This window comes from Dermacentor silvarum, chromosome 1 (assembly GCF_013339745.2).
Source record: "Dermacentor silvarum isolate Dsil-2018 chromosome 1, BIME_Dsil_1.4, whole genome shotgun sequence".
NCBI lineage: Eukaryota > Metazoa > Arthropoda > Arachnida > Ixodida > Ixodidae > Dermacentor > Dermacentor silvarum.
This window is the reverse complement of record NC_051154.1, coordinates 433,620,602-433,630,558: the sequence shown is the minus strand read 5'-3', so window position 1 is coordinate 433,630,558 and position 9,957 is coordinate 433,620,602. Positions and strand designations below refer to the sequence as shown.

Below are 9,957 nucleotides of genomic sequence, written 5' to 3'. Positions count from 1 at the left end.
CAAAAAATGTTCTAAGCACGTGCAGCAAAAGAGAAGCGCTTGTTCGATGTACATGCCTTACGCTCGCGAGCTTTGAGGTTCTGATTACGAGCGCCGTTAATGACCGACTGCTTGCAAAAGTGGCACCTCGTTCTCTGCCCCACCACCTGATCTCCTGCCGCCCATGGTCAGTCACCCCTCGGTCGCCAACCACATCGTAACGTCACTCGCCAAGCGCAAGGTTCCAGGATCCGGCGTCGTAACCGGTTGTGGCGAGCCGCGACACGACGGACGAAGGCATGTAACAAGTTTCTCTTCACCACGGCTTCCACGCTTCTCTTCTCACGAGAGAGCGCGCACATGTGACATCCGGGACTCGAACGCTCTGGCTTGCCGTGGCCGAGGCCGTGGCTAGTCTCCTTTTATAAGTGCTGGACGCATCTCACATCTGGTCCCCGCACAGGGACATCTGGAATGTGCTGATTCCAGTGCTATACTCTGCATAACACTGAAGTCCACAGCAATGGGAAATCACATACTCACTTTGGGACTGTTATCAGGAGCTGGCGTTCTACAGACAGTCACTGTGTCGTCACCCTACAGCCGTCGCCATGGTCATGGCTGACCTTGGCGAGCGAGTCACAGCAAGATTGTTCGTTCCCGGAGAGACAGCATGGCTCGCATAGTCGAAGCAATGGAAATCTCAGATTGACCCCCTACACATTCTAAATAAAGGTGGCTTCAGCAGTGAGGTATGCCGCTACATTGCTTGAATTCCAGTCGCATTAACGTCGACAGTCATTTTGAGATGGGTTACGCCGGAATATTTATTTTATCATTAGGTAATGTGAAAGATATAACTAAATGCAAGAGACTGGCTTCACCTGCAAAATGCAGAATAAGGCCATGCTGGTTCATAAAAAAATGAAAGAAAAAACACGCAGTCGACAGGATTCGAACCTGTGCGGGGAGACCCCAATGGATTTCTAGTCCATCGCCTTAACCGCTCGGCCACGACTGCTGCTGTAAGGGGCACAAGTTGTCACTGCTTTGTACAAAAGCAGTTGCAACTTGCCCCTTTTCTTTTGCTTGCTTGCGCTGAGGTCGCACGTACACGTGACCTGCCAATTTTCCACGAGGTCACATAAGCAGATGAAGAAAAAGATGAAAACTTCATTATATGGCGACTCTAGCCAGAGTCGTTTTTGTAGAAAACGTGAACAATTCTTACGAGTGACATCGGTTCACGTTTGTCTGTGCGCGTGTGACACCATGCTTGTTTATTTAGTAAGCCAATAGTTACTGCAATTTACACGGCTGATAAAACTACAAACCTAGTTCGTGTACCTGTTTTAACTTTCACATCGCTATTAATGGTTAGCCTTGCGGGCGAAACTACTACACATTTATAATGTCACTCTTCCAGCTACCACAATTATCAGTTTACCTCCTCCATCTCCGTTTATTTGGCTAGTAATTATGAAGCAAAACTTACCCAGTAACTATTTTCCTAAAGGAAATTTTCAAACCAAGCGTTTTCGAGCGCACGGCTTGATGATGATTTTCATATTATGGCACATGCCCCAATGACAGATGGTTGAAGAAGCGGGCAGTAAATTTTCGGCAAATTATAATAAAAGAATAAATGAAAAGTAAAAAAACAGTTAAAGAAAAGAAAAAGAAGTGAAATCATGCCGAATTCCCTTCATAATGAATGATATAAAACTCCGAATATAGATGAGAATGTATAAGAAAAAAAAGAAGGATAATGTAATACACGTTGTGTTGCTACTGAAACTCCAGGTTGCTAGGCAAAAGTGGCACCTCTGTGGCTCAAGCCTAGAGCCGAAGCCCCGATAGATTGCATAATTGGGAAGCCAATATGAATCCGAGTTGGTGAAACAGAGCCTAAAGATGACTTTTTATTTGTGGGGAAGATCGACGAAATAACAAAAATAAATCAACAATTGCATCTCATTCATTACAGAAATAACGGAGAAGCGATTGCGTCAGACCAGCCTGTGCAAAAAAAGTTTACTGCAGAATGCGGCATCGCAAGGTTCTAGGTTCAACGCCATAGCGCCTAGGTGGAAACCATTGATAATACCAGGAGAACTACAGGTGCTGGAAGTCAGAATTCAATAATGGGGGATTTTTTAGAAACTTGATTAAGACATAGGTTTATGTGCATTGATAAGAGACGTACGCCGTAACCGGCAAAGGGTTACTGCCGGGCCATCCAGGGAAGCTTTGGCAAGTCAGTCTGCCATTTCATATAAGATATAGTCCTCACGCACACGGCTTGACCTAGCGGTACTTTGGTTCTTCGTCCTTTTCCGATTAGAACTTGCTACAAAGAACCATGCAGCGTCGGCAGTCGTCGAGAACGGGTTAAATTCTCGCGCCTCGTGAAGCAACCGCGCGAGAGCGTGCCACGAGCAAGGCGTGCCCCCGAAATCGCGCAGATGCTCGCTGAACCACGAGAGGTACGACGCAGCATCCTGTTCGGCTCTGTTCCAGGAATTTCGCCTAGCACTGCGCCCGCACCTGGAGGCGATCGAGCTCCGTGGTCAATGATGCCGATGGACCTGAGGCGACGGCGACGCTCCAAACAAAGTGTAAGGCCCTTCCCTCACTCTCAGCTTCGTTGCTGGCTGCGATGAACGAAACCTTTGTTGCGCGCCGCAGTGACTCAGTATTATATGACGCTCTGTTGCTGAGCACGTAGTTACGGGTTTGATTCTCGCCCGATCGAGGCAGTCGCATTCTGACAGTAGCAGCATTATCATCGTCCAAGGTGGAGGAGACGTTCGCGCCAAATTCTAACTCGTGGTTCAAGTTCTATGTCCCCGTCAGTATGACTGGAAACGCGAACAAGAACAAGCTAATCCGAACACTTGTTATCTGTAATCATCAGGCAGGGTTATAACCAATTGATCCGTAGCCGGACTTTCAGAATTCTGCGTACCCAGATGCCACTGATACAATTATGTCTATTTTACAACTACAGGCAAAGCCGGAAACGCAGTAACGCAGCCTAGGCGGTATCGATTTGTTTGCGTTTGAATTGCTGCTGAGAGTACTTAAGAATTGCCACGGCTTACACGATAGTCAATACACTTCACCGCACGACATGGGCGAAAAACAGAACTATACCAGTTATAGAGTCATAATTTCTTGGTGTGTTGCCCTTCCAATAGAGCATGTGAATGTGCAATACAGCGCTACGCATGGTGCGAGGTGCTACACGTAACGAGGTGGGACGCTTCTCGTATGCACCAGGAATATTCACAGCTGGTACATCAGCCACCGTCTTTACTAACTGGTCTACATTCTTTGTTATGTTCAGGTTTAAAGACAAACGCAGCTAATATTTTCTTATGGAAAGTGATGCTTACTTCGTGCGTGCCAAAAAAAGAATGTTTCTGACGTCCTAAACTAAGTTTATCAATTACCTTGCAGCGTAGTGGAGGCTGTGAGGCGTTTTTTTTCACTCGATACTGCCCCGAGAAGGAATAGACAACGCTCCTGATTGGCTGACGCCAGCGGTAGCTTCCATCGCAATTCCTCATTGCTGGTAAATATAGTATTTAAGCAGACAATCTGCACATTGTGCTGTCACAAAGATAACCACGGGACCGTCTGTTTCATCTAGGAAAGAAATTGTACCAACGTGAGCTTTATCTAAAGATGAAATGAATATTTAATTATGAGCAATTTTTGAGTGATACTTGGCGATGAATATTCTTCAAAGAGGGAAATGGCGAAGAGGCGGAGAGTTAATGTGTTCGGGTACCATATTTTCTATGCATCAGCTAGTCGACACGAGGCTTCTTGGCTTACAAAAGTACATTGTGTTCGATTGGAGAAGGCTCCTTTGACATCTCCGCGCTCTACTTATGCCAACGCGCGCAATTGTGTGCTCGGATGCACAAAATGTTATAGCCCGTGAACGTTCTACTTTCTATGCGCACTTGAAGCCCGTGCAACAGAAACCGGGCATTGTCGCTGTGCAATGTCAAAAGAGGCGTACGAGTAGAACAGGTGTTTGTTTACAGGTCTACGAGATGAAGCCATGGAGTGGCCGCCTGCGCGAGTACGCCCCGTACCTGGTCGTCAGCTGTCCGAGCGTGTGCCTGTCGGTCAACCAGGCCTTGTCCAACCTTCGCCACCTGCTGAGCACCTTGAACCCTTGTCGGGTGGATCACGACAAGTCATGCGCGGCCAGCGTGGCCGACTGCTGCTTCCTCCTTGCTGAGCTGTCCGGATGGAACAGATTCCGTTCGATCGTGAACATCGAGCTACGTGAACTGAGACCAGGATGGCTGGGCCTGGCTTGCCTGAGCAGACGCGTGGTTCGCGTCTCGTCCAAAATACAACGCAGGTACCCGTTTCTGTTGGTCCATGGATTGCTCAAGGAAGGCCCCTCCATTGAGCTCCTGGAGCTGCGCAGTTCGAGCATCTCGCAAAATCACCTTTTCGTCCGGGACGGCATTGAGCAGAGCGGTAACCTCGTGGAGATCGTGAGCGCGTACTTCTCCAGCGTTGGCGTGCCCGTGCTCTGCGCGCTTCTCGTTAGGTGTGAGGCCCTGTGCACGCTCGTCTTACTAGAGAACTGGATCTACGTGCCCGAGGCTGACACGCTCACACGCTGCGGCGCCGGGCAACATGGCCTGCGCAAGATTCACGTCGACTCCTGCTACATGCTGGCCGACCTGGTGTCATGCAGCGCAGTCATCGATGAGCTCGTGGTAAGCCGCCGCGCGCGTTGCACGTACGGGAAGTATCACGGACTCGCAACGTTGTTCTCCGCCGTAGCTGATCGGTGCACGCCGCTCAAGACGTTCGAGATGTACAACCTCGAATTAAACCAGGTGGACCTCAGGGACTTCACCACGGTGCTGAGAGTCAACGGGAAAGTAGAGAGCCTGACTGGCACATGCATCGCTGCCACCGCGAATCTCCAGTTATCTCTCGTACCTGTTATTTCGCACATGGCAACGCTCGCCGAATTTCACGTCAGCAGCTGTCTGGTTTCCGTTGTCAACTTGGGTGACATCACGAAAGTGATCGACGGCAATGCGACTCTCAAGAAGCTATCATTCAACCAGGTGTATCTTCGCAACGACGCCACCTTGCGGCTCGTAGACATCCTCACGGTCAACTTGGCGCTGGGTCTACTGAGCCTGGGCATGCTCAAGCAGCGGGGTCTGGCGAATTTCTCGAAGCAAGTCGGCGACAGGGACAGAAGCAGGGTAAAGTTCAAAGGATTCTACGCTGTGATTGACAGCCTCGTGACCTATCTGCAACACGGCCCCAAAACCTGTCAAGCGACATTTCAAACGTCCGCTCCACTTTCCTGGTCTCAGTTCCAGGGACTCACCCGGCGACTGTGCGGCAACGCCTACCTCTCGCGTCTTGCGGTCCGCATGGTCTCAGTCACTGGCTGCAACCTTGCCGTTCTACTTCCGTGTTTGCCAGCTGGGGTTATCCTGCGGGATGCGCCGCTGACCCTCGCCGTGGAGACGCTGTTGCGTTGTTAAGAGAGGCCGGTAGGACCCGCAGCCTCTGCTCCCTCATCTTCGTTCGATTACCACCCGGCGACCGCCTTATGTGAAATGCTATGCACTGCGAGCCCACTATACTATCTCGCATCGCACGCGGTGTTGCCGCAATCCGACGTCTTCCCTATGAGAAGAGCTTTCGGGTGCCCCAGAAACCCGCTACACGCTCTTGAGCATGATAGACTACAAGCAGCGGGACTGCGAGCTCAATATATTCGAGATACGCGATGCGTGGAGAAGTAGCCTGTCCCTGCTGCGGGACCCGAGGTGGGTCGTCGTGCCTCCCGGCTGGAACTCCAAGACGGCGACCCCGGCCTTCTAGAATGTGTGCGAGAGCCGGGCGCTTCTCGCTAACGTGTCGTCACTGGCAGATCTGACCAAAACCTAATCGGCCGAGACCATCACTCGCCAGTGACGATACGTGGACGCGAACTTCCTAGTCCTCGCTACATGGTGTCGTCAAGGGGCAGTCTAACGCTGTCGCGACCCAACCTGCAGCGTCCGCACCCGTCAGCTGGATGAAATCGACTTCGCCATCGCTATTCTTCCGTTTTGACGCTATAGTGTGTTGTTTCTCTTATTGCATTTTGAGGCTTACCTTCGTATTCTAACTGCAAATAAAATAATTATCGGTGAGCGTTTGTTGTCTTAAGGAGACAACCTTATATGTCTCGTTCTGTGGTGACCTTGAAAAAGGGAAGCCCCTAATCGGGCAGAAAATCGGTAAAAATATGTAAAAATATATATATAACACAATCAGATCATTAGAAACCCCATACCATTATATATCAATCGTTGGGTAATTACATGAGGTATATTAATATCGATGTATGATGATAGTCTTTAAATAATTCTGACAATTAGCATGGCAAAGCGGGAAAATGGGGTCGAAATACCAGAAAAGTGGCCAGGAACCGAAAAATAATTATAGTAATGGGTGTAAGTATGGTAACGATGGTAATGATAGAGATAAAAAATGGGTGTACAAAGAGGCGAATGAGGTTATTTAGAGTGTATTGATGGTGAATTCAAGAGGTTGAGTTGGATGATAGGTGTCAAACGAAAGGTAATGATGAGATAGCGTGAGCTAAGATAAGAGTTAATGAAGGTGTGATGAGCAAACCAATTGTGATGAAAGTAAAACCGAGATGATAGAGTGAGTGAAGGTGAACAAGTCTGTGATAGGGTGAATCAAGAGTGAATCAAGTGTGAAGTAAAAGTGAATCTAGGGGTTATGGAGTTGGGGAGTGACTTGGAAAAAATGTGTGAGATTTGAGGGTCCAAGTGAGAGTGACTCAGCAATGAAAAGTGCTTAGTAATGGTTCGAGTTTGGGGAATCATAGAAAGGGCGACTTGCAAAAAGCATAACTTGCAAAAATGACTGTAAATTGTGGTTTCAGAGTGATGATTACTCACAAAAAAGTGCTTAGTAACGGTTCGAGTTTGGTGAATGATAGGAAGGGCGACTTCCAAAAAACATGATGACTTGGAAAAATGACTGTAAATTGTGGTTTCAGAGTGAATATGACTGAGCAGAAAAGTAGTCGTCGTTTCATTCAGTTAGCGGCGCTCGGGCTTTCGCCTTTAAGTCGTCTTAGTTGCAGCATAAGGGACCTCTAGTAATTTTTAGCACATATTTCTCAGGTCGCGAACATTAATGTGGCATAATGCTTACAGCCAAGATTTTTCTTTTCGGACTTCTTGCGAACGCTGGAACACGCGCTCATTATGTTCACAATGTATGCTGCACCTATTTCAGCCTTAACGCGTCGCTGTACATTAGCTTCCCGGAGAAATTTCTGAACAATATTGGTAACGCGATCAGTTACATTTTCGCTGTTGTATGCTCCATCCTGAAGTGAAATAAAACTACTTGGAAGAGGGTACAGAAGGGGGAAAAGATTTTATTCTTGAATATACTGCGCTTGGTGGCTTTTTTGGGGCCTTCAGTACGCGGCCTCGCTACCAACATGGCTGAGAGCCTGCTCACTAAATTCAGACAGCTGCGCTGAATCGAGATAGATGATCGCGGTAGTCAGGAACTCCGGAGGGCGTGTGTTGAGAGCAGGGTGTCGAACCGAACCCAAACGCGAACCGAAAACCCTATCCGAACCGCAATTTTGGACGTACCTTAACCCGAACCGAACCTGAACCGCAAGAAAATAATAAAGATTACCGGTTCGGCACGAAACGGTTCAAGCATGTAAGGCGACAACGGGTGCTCAATAGATTGCACGACTGTTCGAATAATTGTACTTCTTCAATCGGTGCACCCTAGCACTAGCACTAGCAGTGCTAGCACCCTAGCAGAGCGTTACGACTCCCGATTTGCGTTTTGTGCGAGAATGGAGATAGACGATGGGTACGTGCTGGTAACACAGCAGAAGCGAATGCGCTCCTGAATTCGGTCATGCCAGTTGTGTTCCGCAGCCGAAAAGTGGTTCCACTGCTCCGCGGAATCAACATTTCTGGTGCCGCTCCCAATTCAGCCATAAGGTCAAATTGTTACAAAAAATAAATAATTTGATTAACACGGAAAACGGAGAATAGACGGTCCTCGAGGAGGGAAATCAACGAATTCAGCGGCATGACTTATTGTAGCCATAACGCTGCGGTCACCATTGAATGCCGTCCCCTTATCAGTCAACCGTAATCGCAACTCTAAACGGCACGCAAAATCTGCTTTTCTTACGTGCCATGGTTCAACGCACGTTTGGTGCTTAGCCAAGCAGAGTACACCGCCATTCGAGTTTTGAAATGACTCGTGGGGAACGTACGTGCTTTTTTCCATAGGTCGGCAAACAGAGTCATGAGTCGACTCCCTTACTCGGACCGCGACCCCTGAGTCTGAGTTTGAGTGATCCTGGCTGAATACAATTTTGGTGAGGTTAAGTCCTCGGCTGAGTAGAACATTGATGAGTTTGAGGCAGGCCGGTTTAGAAAAATTTTGGCAAGACTGAGTCCGACTGAACTCTAAGGAAATAAATATATATATTGTGAGCGAATCTGAGTCGGTGCTGTTTATTTTGACGACACAAAAAAAATCGCTCAAGTCGTCGTGACCGTGGCAAAGCGATGAAGCGCGCCGTGTACATCGCACGAATGCATAAAAATAGAAAATATCAAGGACGGGAATACAAAGCCATCGTTCACATTGTCGTCCAGCTCAGCGCTGTACCCGCCCATCCTCCTGTACGCGCGCTGCCAGCTCTGAGCCTGTCCTTATACCGCAGCACCTGCAACGCAAGTTGGTGCCGCTAAGTTCAGCCTCAAGGCGCCGCACGTATATTCCCACCTCCATGTATACCCTTGCCTCGCGTTTGTCTACTAGCCACGCCTCCGCGGCATGCTGGAGGCTGGTTTAGAAGGGAAATGGCGAAAGACTCGCTGCGAAGCGCGAAACATCCAGGTACATGCGCGCAGTTTGTGTGCTGTGTAAAGTTACCCGTTCACGGTTACGACAAAGGTGAGACAAAGCGCGAGGCGCTGTGGACTGCGGTGCTGCGAGAAACGAGCTACAGCGACGTCTCCGAGTTTCTCGAGTTTGGTAGGTTAGGTCGGCTCAGTTACTGTTTCCGTTAAGTGTTCGCTCGACCCCTCCCCTGTTTTTCGTCTGCACTCCGCTATTGCTTTCGCGCGGAAGCGGTGACGGCTGGCGTTCAGCGCGACTGACGACTGATATCATGGCACGGCTCCTTGGCTGGTCGTGCTGCGCGTCTATGCTATAGATATTGGCAATTTTTATACTGAGGGGCACTCGTGTTTCTTCTGCGGAGCAACCGGACTTTCCAAGTGATCAGTGGTAAGCGCAACCTTCGACGACAACGAGGTGAGCTGTATTTAGAGCTGTGCTCTCGTGAATCGTAGTTCGATTGAATGTCGGCAGTTTAGCTTTCTGGCGGACACTTTCGTGCCTTCGAGGACGGTAACAAAAAAGAGAAAGCTAGGAGGGAGCATGACGTCAAGCATCTGACCTTGGCAAGCCAGCCTCCTCTGACGCCGCGCCACCACTTTCTCTACGAGGCCTATCTGTGGGATGTCTGTAAGAGGGTAGATCCCCCCCCCCCTTCCTTTTAAAGAGAAAGTTTGGTACGCGGTGGCTCTCAGTGGTGCCTTCGTCACAATCGACCTTCGTCAAGCCACTCTACGATCTATCCTCTTGCGTACACTCCGCGAGTTGAGCGGCTAGAAGTTACCGCTTGCGCATCACGTGGTGATGCGCAATTTCCCGTGAGCCTTTCCTTCTTCTTTTATGGCTATGCTTCAATATGGTCACGCGACGCTCTCTCCTAGTAGACTCCCTTGCTCCGTGTTTGGTGCTCGCGTTCAGCGCTATTGATATTTAATATGGATATCAGCAGCGCCACTGGTGGAACTGCGCGTCTGCAGTTGTGGGACGTATACTGTCATAGAC

At 49.0% G+C, this 9,957-nt stretch overlaps 1 non-coding gene across 1 annotated transcript; it reads right to left on the bottom strand.

Annotated features, from left to right (window-relative positions):
- Positions 1 to 918: 918 nt before the first annotated feature.
- On the bottom strand, positions 919 to 1,000 carry Trnas-aga (transfer RNA serine (anticodon AGA)). Its single transcript has one exon. It is a non-coding gene; the product is annotated as a tRNA-Ser (tRNA).
- Between the last annotated feature and the right edge of the window lie 8,957 nt (positions 1,001 to 9,957).